The sequence below is a fragment of the Varroa jacobsoni genome, unplaced genomic scaffold, assembly GCF_002532875.2.
Source record: "Varroa jacobsoni isolate VJ856 unplaced genomic scaffold, vjacob_1.0 scaffold_815, whole genome shotgun sequence".
Taxonomy (NCBI): domain Eukaryota; kingdom Metazoa; phylum Arthropoda; class Arachnida; order Mesostigmata; family Varroidae; genus Varroa; species Varroa jacobsoni.
The window spans coordinates 240,952-254,346 of record NW_019213717.1 but is presented as its reverse complement, the minus strand read 5'-3'; the positions used below and the strand labels follow the sequence as shown (position 1 = coordinate 254,346).

The window sequence follows — 13,395 nt, the reverse complement described above, 5'->3', positions numbered from 1 at the left end:
TCACGTAACCCTATATATTTATATTGTATACCCGTAGATAAGTAAGTCCCAAATTGCTCTCATAATTTTCTTACACGCTAACATATATTGGTTAGTAAAAGCCATGCTACCGCTAATTCTAAGATAATTATCACAGAACACTGCATAACTCCTAACATAAAATCTTGGCATTCAAAGACAAAGGCTTGATACTTTAGAACCCACAGGAAACGGCGAATTCGCGGCGTCTTCTTTTTAACTACGTATAGGCAATACGCTAGAAATTATCGTTCAGTGCACATCGTGAGTTAAACCTATGATCTAATAACAATAACTTTAAATCACATTTAGGTGGAGACCTTCTGAAATGAGAAAGATTCCTTGTTTACTTCTTATACAGCCTATCCGCTGCAGCAATCATGGCCAAAATCGCATCAGTCAAACGTAACTTAGCTCTTAATCGGTCGAGTCTTTGCTGCTCCAAGGCAGTAGCTACTCAGGCGACCGTAAATAGACAGATAGCTATTGAAAATACCTATGTATAATTTTTGGTCCTATGTTCGGATCGACAAGCCTTTATTGGAACCATAAGGATGGATCTGTATCGAAAACGCGATCCTGGCTTTTAATAAATAAAGGAGACTCTCATAGATTGCTTGCTTGCTTGTCCCTCTTACCACATAGGATCTATAAAATAGATCCCATCCGTAGCCACGTGAGGGAGAAACAATATGAAGGAGGGATATTAAGAATAAAAATAGGTCAAAAATAAGCAACGGATTTGTATTTTGACCGACGCTACCACATGACGGCGATGTCCAGATGGTGGTCCATAGTGTTTAGTTTGAGCGAGTTTTGTCTGACAGCGTTCTCGGCTCTATACGATTTTTCCCGATGGCATACTTTTGCTGCTACCTTGCCTCGAATGATCAAAACTCGTTCCTCCGTTGACAGCCGACGAAGCCAACTATCTACCTAGCGATGAAGCAAACACAAGACGGAGTGTTGAATTATTCAGGATGAGAACGTAGGTGAGGAGTGGCCCGAAGCTGCCTGAGTCAGGCAACCGGTGGGTCGAAGTGCCACTAGTAGTAGCAGTCGCCGTAAAGAGTGCGAAACCGATGGCGACTCGCTCTGTCCAGCAGTTTTGCTTACGCTGAATACTACTGTCGTTATCAGCGGAGGCTCTGCAGAACGCTGCCCAGGGAAAAAATTGCTGGCTTTGTCACTACTATTGCTTACGCTGCTGTGTCTTACTAGCTACAATAGTAACTGTGGCGTAGGTGTATGGCCAACTGAAATGAAGATCCACCGGAGCAGCGCTTACAGCGTTGCATCTTCGGTCAGCTACGAGGGAAGGAGGGCCTGGTTTCGAATCGGCCTCAGCAGCGGCCTCAGCAGTCCTCTCAGTAGCATCGACTGAGGCAGCATTCGAGAGAAGAGCACTCCTCGAAATTGATATTTATGTTTCGCTGTCTGCGTGTCGTAAGAAGTCCATGTGTGCGTCTGTTCGAGTTGCTGCTGCGAGCTGAGTGGATCTGTGTCAGTGAGCTCGCGCAAAAGCGTCTGCTTATACATGGTACCAGTGGTTGACTAGGCGAGGGGGAATGGAAAACGCTGTTTTGCTGTCTCGCTGTGAATAATAGTGCACAATGCGAACTGCCCGCCCGCATAACATGGATAGACAGATGGCTTGCCAACAAGCGCAGAAGACAGAGCTAGTGAACAGGGCAATACAGATGGTCCTCTTGTGGCTACCGAGGTTACATCTTGTGATCGGTTTCCCGCTGGCTATATCCGCATGAACGCTATGTGATTTCGTGAGTAGCCCTTGAAACTGATAGCGTTTTATAAACATTTGATTTTGGAGAGAAAGAGAAAAAGGAAACATTTGAAGAGGGAGAACAGATTAAAGAAAATACAGGACACAATAGCAAGCGTAGAAACAAAGGGAAAGCATGTGGGGAAAGGGAAAGAGATAAATGTCGAATCAGCTAGGTGCTTTATACACAAATACGAAGTCGTTCTATTAAAAGACATAGAAATTAATCTAACAGTACATTGGATATTCTGTGTTACTAACCTATCTCTAACGTTCTCTGTAGCACAACACGCTAGCACGCTTAAACGTGTTTAATTAAATGAAAGCAATCATATTGAAGTAATGTATCATAAAGACAACGAACGACTGTATTGGAACATGGAGTTCTCTAGACTTTGTAGAGTCATGAAAAAGTTATATGTAACTAGCTTTCACAGTATTCTACGTTTTATCTTCTGCCCTCATTAATCATAAGTGGATCATTCCTAGATACGTGGCTCTTGACAGCAAAAGATATAATTACTAGACAGGACAAATCTAGATCTGTTATGAGTTTGCGGCCGGGTATAAGTGTACTTTTTCTAAAACTTTAACGGAACCAAAGTATAAGTGACTAGTCGCCAGTGAAACGGTACCAGCCTCCGAATCTATACTTCTAAGCGATACCATAAAATGAAGAACTCATTTGAAGTTCTGATGGGAGTGGTATATGAAGTAACTATGACAACAACTTAAGTGGACGTGCTTTAAGACGTTTCAAATGTTTTAATTCTAACTTTATCTAAAAATTATTTGATGTCGTGTAAGTAACGCTTGTGATGTGGTGCGTTGTAAAATAGCAACAACTTCTCACGTAAACGCTAATGATAATTTCCGAAAACACTTTACAGTCAACAGTAAAATAATACTTTTGTTTAAAGAGTAACGTTTAAAAATTTTATTTTAAGAAAATTGATCTATTTATTATGCTCTAAAAAAAAACTTGCGTTTTTTAGGGAATTTCTGTGGAAAGACCCACAAAAGCATTATTTTCATTGTTTTCTTAAATAACTAAGCTTCTCAACAAAAATGTATTCTTTCTCTGCCTTGTAAAGTCGGCAGTATTTTTGCAGAGAAGACAAACTATCGTTTAACGTAACTCATTGCATAATCAAGCTGTGTAAGCCTTGATAAACAAAAAAACTTCTTATTGGAATATCTTAAAATTTTCTAAGAATGGGCAAAAAAGGATTTTTCGCCACCAGAAACGATATCCGAGGTACTATTAGTATTGCCAATGGCTTGTAGCTGTGCGTGTTAAAAATAAGGGTCAAATAGACGTGGCCATTTAAAATATGAATTAATTCATGGTATTGTCATGCTCTTTAAGGCTCGAAAAAGGAGTCGAGAGGTGCGAGGTCGACTGCAAGAGTCAGACGAAGTGTCCTATGTATATTGTCGCTAGCTTAATTGTTTACATGATTTTCCTATAGAATATGTCCTAATACTTAATATACAAGTCAAAATGGAGGGGGAAATATTTATGGTTTAAATTGCACCTTTTCACTACGACTGAACATTCTCGGTGGCACCTGCTCATTATTGCATTAAGGAACAGAAATGATATTCACGTACATAAATATATTGCTGTATATACACCTTTCTTGGTGCTGGAGGAGCAATAATTAAAGCAATTCAGCAATTCAAAGCAGATCATCTGTTTGGTTGAAAGTTTTCCAGTAGCAAATGTAAAATTATATGATAAGCTGTTTACATGCTTAAAATTAAACAAAAAATTGCCTTGCTGCCTAGAACCCGTGTAAATACAAAAACAGTTTTTCATTGTCAAGAAATTTCTTTTCCTCGTTCTCCCTGCCGGTTGCCTTTTTTCTCTTTTATTTTTTTTATGGCACAACTTCCCGAGGCTTACATTCAAACAGACCGTGTATATAACGAATACATTTGCCCAAATTTACATTTTGCACCGCCAGCAGTCGCTGAAGACACAGGTGGAGAGTAAAAAGTCAGGCCCAGCAAAAATAAAGGCTAACTGGTTGGCTGCGCCGTGTGCGACAGAGGCAGAGATCCACTCACACCACCTGCGGCGACCAGGACCAAGGACCGCGCAGCAGCTTTATGAGAGGTTAAGGCATGCGGAACGGCGGCTATGTAGAGGTTTGTGTAAGCAAATGTAGAGGCTTACATGCTAGGGAAGATCTGCCTAATTGCGAAGACTTGACGATGCGGCAGACGAAGAAGGTCACCTCGTCACGTAAGCCGAGCTAATGTTAGATTATATGTGATCAGCCATTTCGTTGCATATCAAATACGAGGCGATGTTCTTATAATGTTGAGGGTAACATAACTTGTTCGAGTTCGTAAATTGTGTTTGGGACATCAACATAAAGGCGACTGTATTTTGACTGGCTGTGGAAGCTAGAAGGGACAGTTCGGCCAGATCCCCGAAAATTTGCTCATATTTTCATTGAACTCTATACATAGTTCTGGTTGAAATGAACATGCGTAGAAGCGCAGTAATGTTATTCGTAAGGTTCACTTTTGTGAATACGCTGTTCTGTCTGAAGCTGACTTGTGGGAGCGGCCGAGTTTGGCCAAGCCGTTATCACAACTGGGAAAGGCAGCAGCTGAAGTATTTTTTGCAGCTGACGGACTACTATTAACCCCACTGGAGAGGTTTCTCCTGAGCAACCTATTGCTATTTCGTGCTTCTACGTCTTCGCCTATCTGCCGTGGCCTATTCGTTCGTCGTTACCCCGCTCGCGGGCAGTCAGCCTCACTTGCCCTACAGCTACAATGAAAACGATCACGATGTGGACGACGACTACCTTTGCTATAGCAGAGCTAGCACAGGGACCGCAACTACATATGTATGTATATCCAACATGGGGTGGCGGTTCATTTTGTTCGAGGCAGAAGCGGTCAGCGCCATTGGCAGAGGCGGCGGCGGTACTTGTGAAGCTATTCGGACAGAAGAAAAGCAGGAAAATGAGCCGAAGAGGTAGTGTTAAAATTCGCAGGCGTCCTGAAGAGAGAAAAGGATTAGCGGAGGGAATGAGACGGTAACAGAGCTTTTTCCTGGCCTCTTCCTTGAATCGAATGCCATAAAATAGCGTAAAAAAAATCATAAGAGGGCCTTCACTCAACTGCGATTAGACACGCGTTTCAGGTACACCCAATTACATACACACACACACACACTTTAGTCGAATGCGTATCCGCCAACTAAATTACAACTTAGAATAAGTGGAAGTAAAATTCTCACGTAACTCACAATCATCAAAACGATATGGAGCCGAATTGTAAGTGGAGTCGGCATTTAGAAGCTGTGCTGCTTGGCGTAAGGCAGAAAAAATGGCGGAAAGTGTGAAGAGATATAAGCATTGAATTTGTGCGTAGGCAGAGCTAATCCTGAACATGCCTGAAACAAATCTGTGTAAAGCGTGTAATACTCAAATCCGATTTCATATCTCTAACAGTGTAGGCCATTTGAGAGTGTTCTATACAGAAAAACTTTTGACTCAGTGCAATATTGTTCAAATAAGATTTTCTAGCACTCAATAAATGTACAAGGTCAGTTGGCTGTTACTCTGTCTGAAAAAGAAATAAGGTGTGTTAATCACGGGAAGTCGAACGATTTCAAGTCCAAACAAAGAAAATCCTTTGAACGGATCTAAACTATCTGTGTAATCGATTACCGTAGAAAACAGCTATTGATGATTTACATTGATGAAACACGTGTCAACGTATACAATAAGAATATTCCTGAGGGGTGCTTGTTCTGGTAACGACGACTGCGATCGATGTCCGATGCTGTTTTGTAGCTAGCCTAGATCTAAATGGACATTCCAATACGCTACTGTCGAGGGGATGACGAATAAACTAAACTCTTTCGACGAAGCAAATAGAATCGAAGTTTCTTTGCTAAATTGGACGCTTCGTATTAGGAGAATACCTTTCGTTTCGAACAGCAGGCGCGTTGCGACTTTCTAGACAAGCGTCTAAAACGACATAAATGATCGAAAATCTCTTTTAGATCCGTCGACTGTTCGAAATACTTTTTCAGGATTTGCACCCTTCGCCCGAGGTTCCATTCGAGATTCTTCCACTACAACGTTTTCCCTGAAAACATTCGTTGAAACTTCAGTTTTTTTTTCTTTTCGTTAAAATTCAGTGCGTCTTTTTTTAAGAGAAAGTAGATATGCCGAACTAGTGAGTATCGCTTTAAAGTTTAACGCTATTTTTAGCGGCCTATGTATTATGTAAATTTGAAATAACAATTTATCTATTGGCTATACTCGGTTATTGACGAACCACCTCTCGGAATCGGCTGTCTAATATTCGTATACTCCTTTAAGACGTCTACGATAGTCCCAGACTCTTCAAGGTTGTCCTGTTAACACGGCCTGCTAATCTAATTCTCGTGGTTGTTGTTTGTTAACTTCTCAGTGTACTATTATCATATCTATAATTCATGGCAAGTCATTACCTTCATGCTGATTTATAGTGCTGGAAAATTTGAAGATCTTCCTCTTGTTCAATAACAAAAAGGCGCTGGGAAGCGAAGTGCTCGAACTGAAGGATCGCATAGAAACTGACGACTATCACAAGACCCTCCCTTTTGTCTAGAAAAGCGTCGGAAAAAGATACGTATGTTTGTTTAATATCGGATTTACATTAAATGCGTGCTCATCTACATAACATCATTCGTTTCACGAGCTGAAAGTGTCTCATGCAGCTGAGTTCAGGCAGCACTGAGTTCGCTCGAGCTAATATAAGATACCACAAAAGTACAAAATCAGAAAGCCGTTAATTAAAACGTAAACTCGGGGAACTCATATAATATATGAATCTCCCCATAGGAATTAGGTGATTGCCGCGGATGACAGCAGCTTCTAGCTTTTCGAATGGCTCTATAACTAGTTATGCGAAGCATACTCAAAGTAAACGCCTCTACGGGACCTCTGGCACAGAACAGTAGGGCTATTGGGATAAAAAGATCTCAGTTCAATAAAAAAAAAAACAGTCAATCTAGAAGTCTCTTAAAAATGCATAGATTACAATTGACATAAGGTTTAGCATGGAATGCACACCTGTCGATCTCATATATAACCTAATTGTATAACGGTAGCATAATTGGCCTGGTACACGATAGAAGCCATGAGCAAGATACAAGATTTATTTTTCCAGCCGTACGAACAGATTGATATAGAATTAATATATCCAATATTGTTTTTCGTCTAAAAATGTGTTCTCGTTCCAGAAGCTCTTTTATTATCGAGATTATCAACAGCAAGGATCGTTTGCCTTCAACGTCGCGTGATGACTCCACAAGCGTTTTATATTACAAGATCTTCTATAGTTAGAGCAGGGATGCAGGTCGGTGATATGACAAGGATATCGGATCATTCATGCAAAAATATCGATTCTGCTTCAATGCCAAGATGGAAGGCCGTAGTAAAAGCGGCACGGCGCGTGTCTGCAACAAAAAAAAAATATACCCCACACACCCCAGTTGTTCCCAAATACACCCACCCCTAAAGAATACCGAATTTTAATCAGCAGCCATCGCGTACATGATAACGCATCCGATTTGCGCTTTAAAATTAACTAAAAAGACATAAAAACTTAACCAACTTGTGTAAGTAGGATAACTTGAACTATCTGAGGATTCAAAATTCTTCTTAAAACAATAGACGGAATATATCCTCCATTTGAAGAGGCAATGTAGGCGTGGAGCTTGAACAATGTCCAAAGGATCGAAAATCAGTAAGGTAAACTTGTGTTATTATTTTACGCAAGAACGTCCATGTTTCAGCGGTTTGTTGGCGGCAGCTGGCCGACAGACGCGCGTGTATAAAAAAATGACTGGTATCCTCGCATCACTTTCTCATATACTACTTAAAAGAGAGAGTTAAATGTTAATTTCCCTCATTTTTCCTAGGTTTTAGGTATCTTTAATTTGTAGTATCTATAGCTAAAGTTCGCTTACTAGTATTACTAACTCCTCTTAACTCCGCTGCTGCTGTTTTTTCACTGAAGTCAATGCATTCATTAGGCTTTGCGATGGCCAGCAATAAGGCGTGACAACACGAACTACTAATCCTTTGTTTTCTCGTATTAAGCATCTTACGATGCCCCCATCGAGCGCACGCTTTCTGGTCACGTAACTGAGGTGTGATAACCGTGAAGTGTTAAAATTCCTTCGTCCCATATTTAGGCTACCAAATATATGAACACGCTTTGAACATAATTCTGTTGATTGTGTTATGAGTTCCTTTTTGAGTTTTTATTATGAGAATTTGTTTCTAAGGAAGACCGTGTGAAAATTTTTCCGTAATCTGTCTACTCGGTATCTAGGCGATATTCTTGGCCAAGATTCATTCAAATTAATCGAAAGGACTATACACAAGGCGCGTGTCATATGCGTATCCTATGTATCTGAACATGATAGGCCATCACGGGCTTATGGTAAAACATCACGCTGTCTTTGGGCCCCGTTAAAAGGTAATCCTTGCAAAAACATCGCGGAAGCTATGATCTTAGATGTATGCACTATAGCTGTTATTACAATTATTATTATTCCTCTAGGTTCGTACTAACGTTTTTGTAGATTATCATTATATTCGGAGGTGTTTCATTGTTCATTATCTATCAGTATTATCGCTTAAAAAAGAAAAAAAAAAACTAGTTTATTATTCACTTTAATGAATCGGGGATCATTAGCAACTCCTACGAGATTCTGCATTATTTCGTCCCCTCAGCTTTCCTTGAAATGCTGCTCTATACTGAAATATGTGTGTTTTGCATATAGATAGATACATGCAAAAGACCATGCATATATATGAGCCTATTCGTTCTGGGCAACTATCATTGTAGTAGGGCATTTTCTGCTAATGGAAATGACAAAAGGTCTTGGTCTTCAATCTGCCTAAACGAGAAAAAGATTGTTGAACTTTCTGGGTTGTCGGTAGAATCTAAAACGTTTGGTTGAAATGACCAATACGTCATTTGCTAAACTCTGTGTTTTTTTTTCAGTGTTTTACATCGACTTTACGGTTAGGATCGACAAAGACTGTACGATTTCTGTCTGTGCCTCCAGCCGTATTACGAGAATAATCTTCACTGAATGAAATATACATTTGCCTCGCATACCAGTCCAGCCGATTACTAGTAGTAGTTGAACTTAGTTTGGATACTAATATGGCCTTCGCATACGGCTTTGTTATGTCTTGTCCTAAATTTCTAATGATTTGCTTACTTAGAAAATACGCAAATATTTTTAAAACTAATGAAGGGTTACAGTCATCGAAAGGACAGCTCATTCTGAGAGAAAGACGCATACGTCTCAATCATTTGATAGAGTTTTATTATCCACACTATTGCATATTAAACGGCAAATGCCCTAATATATGCAGAATTATTACCCCAGTAGAAGGAAATTGGATTTACCTTATCGAAAGTCAGCAATAATTTGACAATTAATACGCTCTATGTCTACCATAAATGTTGTTTTTTTTGTTACAATCTCGTTGCTTATCTTGATTAGAAAAGGACAGCATTTCCTTAGTTGCTTACTCAGTTGAAATAAGACAAGCTATGCATCGTGTTTAGTAGTCTTTCTCCTTCAGGAATTGTGCGCAAGAGGTACAACCAATTATCAGACCATCCTGGAACCATCAAAACTTGCGAGCGGAACACAGTTCAGTATCCAGGTAGACCAAACGGTAAGACGCTATATTGGACGCCGTTACCTTTGTAATTATAATATTGACAACTCGGCATTGTACAGAAGCGACGGTTTCTGATTTGACAGATGTGTCGGTGTCGCGTCGCTGCCTGTACTTTCTGCTTGCGTTCGTCGATGGCGCCTACCTCACTCCTGTTATCAACCGCTGTTACGTCACCATGTTGGTAGCGGCAACGCTATTTATCTATGGAAAAAGGGGTCCTATGAACGGAATAGACAACACAGAGGAAGCTGGCCTTTTCTGCCAGCCACATGTCACCGCAAACGCTTCCTCGACTCTATCCATTCGTTCGACACTATCTAATTGTGATAGGGAGACGAAGACCCGACAATCATGTGCGCGTTGCTTTCACAGCCCGAACTGCTACGTATACACTGGTCCGCCCGGTAAATCGGCATCAAGACAGCCATCCAACCGTTTCGCCAGCTGTCTCTTTTGCTCTAGCTGGCTCCGCAGTCACCATTACCTTTGCAGCTATTCAGTCACTTTCGTTGATCTCACAGCGAGTATCCCTTATCCCAGTGCCACCTTACACCTGCCATCCTTCTATCCTTTTTCGGGCTCTTTGCTGCTGGGTAGTGTTGGCGGCACCAGGGTCATCATAACGATGTGACGACGACCGCTGTTGAACTGAAAGGTGCCGGAAACCCAGCTTACGTCTCGACTTGTACTGGTTACAGAGTCTAGACTTGTCTCGCCTTGTGATCGTACATGGTCTTGATCCTAGTCCTAGTGGATGGGTATCTGCGTGCTTATAGTCTTTGCACAAGGGATCGCGCCGTCGCTGCTACAGACTGCTAGCTCACTGACACCGTAGATATCCTTTCGTACTCATAGTAATGAGTACCGGGGAGGCTTACACGTCTCGCTCTCTCTCCGCTTCTTATATCTAGGTGTTTGTCGGCTGGAGCTACCCTTGAGATTCAGGTCGTCTCCTGGATTACGCAGGGCGCCCTGCTCGTACGTTTCGACGTTTCCACCGAACTGCTTGAGATCTGAGAATCCAGAGCGTTTCCCACTATGCTGTGCCAGTCTCGGTCTTTTCGAGCTTCTTTGTTCTCACCTTGGCCTCGCCACCTGGCGCAGGCAGTGAATGAGCAGCATCTGCCGGTTCATGACGCTTCGTCGGTTTGGATTCCCCCAGAGGCAGCTACCCTGTCGCTGCCAGGACAATTGGAGGAGCCCGAATTCCTGTCTCGGCTGCTGCTACTGCTGTTACTGTTGCCGTCGCCACCATCACTATTTTTTCCTCTCAGCGGACTGCTACACGGCAGTGCGCGGTACGACAAAGCATATCAATGGTAGATTGTGAAAAAGGCAGACGGTACGAAGTGACATACTCGGCTGTAAGCCATTTTCCACGTTCAGTCCACACAAAAGCTGTTGCGAATTACAATAGTAAGGCCGTACGCGAAGGGGCTAGTAGGGTAGACGTTCGAATGAACCGCCGGATGTAATATGCCCCGCCCTCTGTATTTAATTCATTCCCAGGTTCAGTATTTTTCCCTCTAGCTTTCTTTTCTTACCGCCTGTGTCGGAATTCTCGTAACGACGGGGAAGGACTATCCGCTGCAGCTAATGAATAGGTGGTCGAGCATCTTTTTTGCTGCTTAAAAGAAAACGCGCATTGTTTCAATGTAATTGGGATTTGACAAATTCTCGAAATCAAAAAGGTGTAATTACATCCTAGGAAAATACCGAGACTTTTGTACGCGGTCCTTTCCAAGTAATTTTTATCATGTTATTCCTATAATGGTTGATTTGCATAAGTATATATATATATATATATATCTTACACGGAACATGAAGGCTGCATAGAATAGAGTTGGTAGCATCACACATGGAAACATCACAATAATACTTCATACAAAAAAGCAACATGAATTATGCCCCTACTTCTAATGCATGATCATTGCATGAAGCACACTTCTGATCATGCAAGTAATTATTTTTATCTATGGAAGCTGACATGTGAAAAGGATCATTAGTGTTCAGTCTGAAACTTTTGTTGTAGTCAAACGATAGCGTAAGTCAAGCAAAGTCGTTGGACAAATAAAAATAACAGGACAACCATAGAAATATTCCATGGCATTTTGCCGATACGTATGTGTTAATTGTCGGGATTATGTGACCCTTGCGTAGTATACAATGTCTTTAGAATATTCAAGAATAAACTTTATTGAATACGATTTCCAATCGATCATTAAATACAGATCATATTTGTAACTATTCTTTTCCCCAGAGCTTTGCTTAGATTACTCCTTTACCAGCTTTTTCATAGCCGTTTTCCAAAGTGGAAACCACAGTAATGCTTACATACAACGCCTACGTTCGAATGAACTAGACGTACACATATACACTAGTACGTTCCTATGAGTTTGTTTTTCTTTACTACCAAAAAAACTCGTTAGGTTTCTTTAAATTAGCCCCTCGATTCGGGTATTAAGATATATATACATCTGCTATCGGTAGGAGTCAGTCATGATAAATACCCTCAACTATGACATAGTAATTATTTATGACTTCCAACGCTGATATTCAATGCGGTCATACGAAATCGTCACCCAGGTCTGAGCTTCGCCGCGCCTATACAGCTAGGACCTTCTTAAACATGCCTTTTTTTGTTGTTGATAGGTGCGTATGTGTGTGTATATGTATATATACACATGTAAGTGTGGGTTCTTTTATTTCGTTTTACATAGCTTAAGAGGAGTTATACTACTCTTTTCTGCAACACGTCAACGGGTTAGTTTACTTAGTTCGTAAGCGTGTAGTCGAGTCACGTATGAGTAACAAGCTACCCACGGCCCTAGCCAGACGGTAAAATCAGCTCGGAAAAGACTCGAATGCCCCGTGGGCCTTCATGCCACACTTTTCCCCTTAGCCACAACGCTAGTGTACTTCATTGTGCACGTTTCCTCTTGACGAGTCACAGGCGAAACGCAAGTCGAACAAGGCAAACTGTCAAAATAAAACCATGACAAGATAAGCAATCCATCTGAAACACGGCCAAGGGTCGCCAATCGCCTCTATCGCTTTTAGGATAAGCTTTGATGTTTGTTTTATCCTAATGATAACGCTTGGAAAAAGATACGTAAGTAACAAATATTAAATACGATTGACCCTGTGCTATATATGTGTGTGTTAAAGAAACTCAAACTTGACATTTTTCTTCTAGTAACAATGTTCAGGATAATGGAGAAATGCTGTTAATGATATGGGCTCAAGTATGTATGTACGCTTACAATAATTTTGATTACTTGGGCAATCCAAGTCGGTTGGCGTTATGTGGATCTGTAACTTTATTTAAATCTTGTAAATAATATAATGCCTATTATTATTCTCTGACATAAAATTGACGAAAAATACTCTTTACGAAATTGTCTAAATTCCTAGCTAGCGAAATTGTACTCGTCTATAGATATACGCTTTTTCGATACTGCTCTCTGTCTTAAATTTGTTTTGCCCGTGGCACAAAATTGTTCAAACTTACCATTCATGATAGAACTAACGTTGTAGCTTTCCGTCACGGCAGTAGTTATCCCGGCGCCAAAGATAATTTCCATTAGATTAGACTTGCGAACTTCCTTATTGAGGCTCCGCTAATCGCATGTGTAAAAACTAGGGGTTTATACACCTCAGTAAGGTACTGAATACAGACCTCTGACCCGTAAAGAGATTTCTCCAATTTCGCTTCGGTTATATTTGGACAGCTTTTCTCTGACTGATATTACAAATGAAACTTTTAAGAACTAATCTAGATGTAAATTAATATAACAGATATAAAACTAACGACATGCTTAACTTCCTATACTTTCTATAAGATCATAGTGCTAGACATCGAAG

The 13,395-nt window shown here is 40.8% G+C and overlaps 1 long non-coding RNA gene across 2 annotated transcripts; it reads left to right on the top strand.

Moving 5' to 3' along the window:
• The first annotated feature begins 1,003 nt into the window (after window positions 1–1,003).
• Window positions 1,004–9,278, top strand: LOC111264041 (uncharacterized). 2 transcript variants are annotated; one of them, XR_002682617.2, is made up of 4 exons: window positions 1,004–1,799; window positions 3,775–3,955; window positions 7,062–8,305; window positions 8,837–9,278. It is a non-coding gene; the product is annotated as an uncharacterized LOC111264041 (long non-coding RNA). The 2 variants fall into 2 exon arrangements; XR_002682618.2 differs by having other exon boundaries at window positions 3,772–4,052.
• The last annotated feature ends 4,117 nt before the right edge of the window (window positions 9,279–13,395 follow it).